At 37.5% G+C, this 4,628-nt stretch overlaps 1 pseudogene; it reads left to right on the top strand.

Moving 5' to 3' along the window:
* The first annotated feature begins 855 nt into the window (after positions 1 to 855).
* LOC147452359 (uncharacterized) lies at positions 856 to 1,348 on the top strand (annotated as a pseudogene).
* Positions 1,349 to 4,628: the final 3,280 nt, after the last annotated feature.

The raw sequence follows: 4,628 nt of genomic DNA, 5'->3' as shown, positions 1-4,628 counted from the left end.
ATGTAAGTATGCAAATGCATCTGAGTCTAGCTATGTTATTATGTGTGATATATAGCAAAATTTATTTCTAATGTATATTCTTTTTTTTTCAAGTAGACAGAGTATTTCTTGAAGGTTAAAGATAGCCACCCATAGACAAGAGTCGGGCAAAGGTCCTTTAAGAAGCTCAAACCTTGGTTCATGCAAAAGTTAAAGGATCAAAAAGCTTGTTGTTGTGTTTACCATATACGGTTGATGTATTTCAAAGATTCATTTCATATTATGCGCTCAAGTGCTTTTTGTTTTCATGGGAAGTCATGTACATGTGAATGCAATGTTTGCAAATTAGGTGGTGTTAATGGAAAATATCTTGTTGTTGAGCACTCATTTTAGGGATCACAAATTCTTTGAGGTCAATGGCTCAAAGATGAAGGGCTGAATCTCTGGGTGTGGTAAGATGGTGCAGCTTCACAATTCAAGGTTGCAAGGCCATTTTACTTTGTTGCTAGATATTACCAACTAACAGGTACAGAGATAACATGGAATGATGGTGTTGGTGATGTGATAAAGAGAGTCCTTACACATGAACAACTGAAAAGTGATGGATTTGTTCTTAGGCAAGCTGCATATGTGGTTGCATATCTTATGAGAACAATGTCCAATGTTGCAGCTAGCTCTTATGCACAATCCACTAAAAAGGGTCCTCCTATAAACATGGTATTTTGGCTAGTGAACAAAGGGGATGTGGATAGGTCCAATCTATGGAGTTGTGACACAGTAACATGATCTCAATCAATCCACTACATTTCAAGGTTTTCTTGCCATGATCCTACTCAATTAAGGAACATGCAGATTTCTTGTTTGTGTGATGCTTGCATGAAGGGACATTGGAGGACTTGTTGCAGCAAATCATATGTAGGCAAGTGGACACATAATGAATTGAAACCACTTTCTAAGCTACCAGTAGAGACTGAGGTACCAGAAGATGATGATGTGATGCTTGAGGGATCCTAGGATATGCTAAGTATCTCACTGAAGGTGATAACTTTGTAGTCAAGCAAAAGCTGGCAATGCAAAAGATGTATTCTTTCTATTGGGATGTACAAAGAGAAAGTGGCTGACAGATAAGTGAAAAAACAAATGGGTAAAAAACACTTATGTTGCCACACGGTGTTATTATCAGGAGACAGAGGGGCACCCAAATCACTACACTTTTCTTGACGATAAGGGAGTTACTAACATATACTCTCACCTTGTTTATGAAATCAAGGTTGACATGCCTTTGGTAGATGCTGCATCAAAGACATATTATTTCTCTCTAGAACTACATGAAACCATTTACAATGCAATGTCTTATGAGGCATCGTGATGCCTATATAATAGGCTATATATGATCCATATAGCCTACACCATATAATGTATCCTTAGACATAAAATTTGTTCTTGAGCAAAATAAAAAATTGTCATTTTATCTGAACTTTTGTATCCGACCGTTGTCTCACTTGGAAATATTCAATGAGTCTAAGCTATTTTATGTCACTTTCTCTGATTACTTCTATTTCATTTTCTTTTAGCTTGTTATATATTTGCATAGCATACCATAATTCCAGTTGAATGAGTGACATATCTATATTGCACTATGTACATTGTAAATGCGTAGCATCTGTACTATATGCTATCTGCTATGTGCTAAATAGTACATGTGTGTCAGTTCTACGATACACTGTGTATAATGTGTAGCATGTGATCTCTGAGCTATGTGCTATGTGTAATGTGTAATGTGCAATGTGCTATATATCACATAGCTTAAGGTATTTGTTTGAAGTTTTGAGATCATCTCTCTCTCTCTCTCTCTCTCTCTCTCTCTCTCTCTCTCTCTCTCTCTCTCTCTCTCTCTCTCTCTCTCTCTCTGTGTGTGTGTGTGTGTGTGTGTGTGTGTGTGTGTGTGTGTGTGTGTGTGTGTGTGTACATAGGTACATGCTACACACAGGCACATTGTACAAGTGTGCTATGTATTATGTGCTATGTGCTATATATCACATAGCACATAACACATAGCACGTAGCATTTCCATATTTGTAAGAGACTATGTATAGAGAGTTCATGTGTAGCATGCGTACAATACACCATGTACAATGTACAATGTGTAGCATATGTTACCGGGGGATTCACCATGGAAAACTTATCGCACCACGTAAGTGCAGGGGAGGGTTTTTTTTTTACAAGTTACATAAGTGTATAAGTTAGGGGTAGGTCCCCAATAATTTATCTCCCAAGCTTAAAAATAAGGGAGGGGATATCATATTTATGGGGGGGGGAGGAGGAGAAGTGAGAAAAGGAAACAATGAGAGGAAGTTTTTGTGTTTCAAAATCATGGCTTCCCAAAAGATTTTTCCCTTCAACTTGTGAGTCAATAGCTACAATGATCATGCAAGAACTAACACTTCTTTATATCAATTAATCAGTGTTTTGTGATTATAGTTCATTTTTGTTGTGGGATGAAAGTTATAAAGAGTTTTTATAGATGTAAATTTACATGGAGAACCCAACACAAATTTATAACCATGTTTTTTGAGTAATTTAGATGGTTCAGAATTGGACGAGTAAGCCAGAGTGCAGGATGAGCGGGCATATAGTTTGAAAGTCAAACTAAGACACATTGAGGGTACATCTAGTTATCAACAAAAGTGGTTCCTTTTAGTACGTTGTCAGTCACTATGCTAAATTTTATATGTATGATAGGGATATGATAGTTTTCTTCATTTATTATGATATAAGCATAGAAAGAGGGGTCATATTCCCTAATATGAGTTGTACATAGGGGTTTTATCAAAGTTGTCCGCTCGCAGGTGGCGTCCCATTTTGTATATAGAGTGAATCCCCAAGGCATATGTGCTATGTAATATGTGACATATGGCACAATAAGTAGGCTGAGGTAACAATCAACAAACTTCTTCCGTAAATACTAAATAAATTACAAATATTTGTTATAATACATTGAAAAATGAAATTAAGCCTACAACTACTTTACAAATTCTACTATAAGAGACCAAAATAGCATCTCATCATTCCACAAGTTTAGAAAACACTTTGGGTTTTTTGGGTAAATTAGTAGACAACAAAGGTTGTACCAAAATTTAGACAAAAGATTTTAATATTATATTTGCGGGTAAATTCCCTAATCACAATCAACCTCTGCTTCTTGTTAGTTGTTTATGACTTCTATAGTAACGTATGACATGAGCAAAAACTATGCTAGAAGGATTTTCAAGTTGGTTCATGTTTGCATAAGCACTAGGGCTGGGTGAATTTTTCCCACTTGAGTAACCAAGGGAACAATGTGGCAGTTAAGTAATTTGGGGATTGACTAACATCTACTGAATCAAACAAAGAAGGATAGAGCCAGGTACCTGGCGGGTAGAGCAGGAACTTATAGAGTGTGTCATTCATCAATAGTGTAGTGTTGCTGTTGAAATTAATATAGAGCCTCCAGAAGATTATCACTAGTTGAAGGGACCCCAGAAACTTCATCTAGCCTAAATTGCATTGTTTGACACCTTTATATCTAGGAAAGTTGTTTGTTCATCTTGGGAAAGCAAGTTCTCAAAGCAACCTCTAGATCATCTATGGTCATGCTACTCCAAAGCACTAATTTTTCTCTTTGGCACAGTGCATGCAAAAAGGCCAGTGCATTGGGCTTGACAACATATCCATACTACATCTTTCTTGGAACCCTTTCAGTGGTGATTACCTGATAATTCAGTCTTGCTGCTTCAGGCACACATTTTCTTGCTTTCCTACTGTAATAGGATACTTTGTATCACTTTATGAGTAGGCCATTCACATCCAATATAATGGATAATATTTTCCTTCTCTCACCATCCTCATGAGACATAATAGGTAATTTGTAGTGGCAATACCAAAAGTGGCTATGTCCTCTCTTTCCTCTTAAACATATTTAGAGCCCATGAAGCCATCGATGCACCTGCAGTTGCATCACCCGAGGTACTTAAAGAATCATTTATGTCTACAAGGCCAGGAACATTACTTGGAAAGTCGATCTTGGCATGGGTGGTGACATCATTTGTACCCACTGTCTCACATGTTCTAGCTTTGGTATTTATGAGGACCTCCACCATACCTCTTGTATCCCCAACAATGGCATCTATACCCACAGCCTCAGCTACATCAACAATGGGATCAAATCCATCAATAAGGGCATCTATGCTAGCATCATTTACATTACCATAAACAACATCATATGTGCAAGAATCAACTTCCATAACATTTGCAATACCTTCTATCACTGCATCAACTACCATAGGATCAACAATGGCACATGTGACGCAACCAATTGTAGTAGAGGTAGATAATGTAGCCTTTTCAAGTTTATCAGCCTCAACATTTGTGTGCACACCATCATGGGAAGCCTACACATCAATTGCAAGGCCAACAACATCGCTTTGGTAGGTAGACTTGTCTTGGACCACGACATCAATTATTGGTAATGCCTCACCTGTTTTAGCTCCTCTCCTCACCCATATCTTTTGTATCCCCAACAATGTCCACAACCTCAATGGCATCACTACATCAATAAGGGCATTTACTATGGCACATGTGTCAAAACTAACTATAGTAGAGTAGATAAT

The sequence above is a fragment of the Adiantum capillus-veneris genome, chromosome 8 (assembly GCF_014529385.1).
Source record: "Adiantum capillus-veneris isolate H3 chromosome 8, ASM1452938v2, whole genome shotgun sequence".
NCBI classification, from domain to species: Eukaryota; Viridiplantae; Streptophyta; class Polypodiopsida; order Polypodiales; family Pteridaceae; genus Adiantum; species Adiantum capillus-veneris.
The sequence above is the reverse complement of the archived record's forward strand: the minus strand, read 5'-3'. Positions and strand labels throughout refer to the sequence as shown.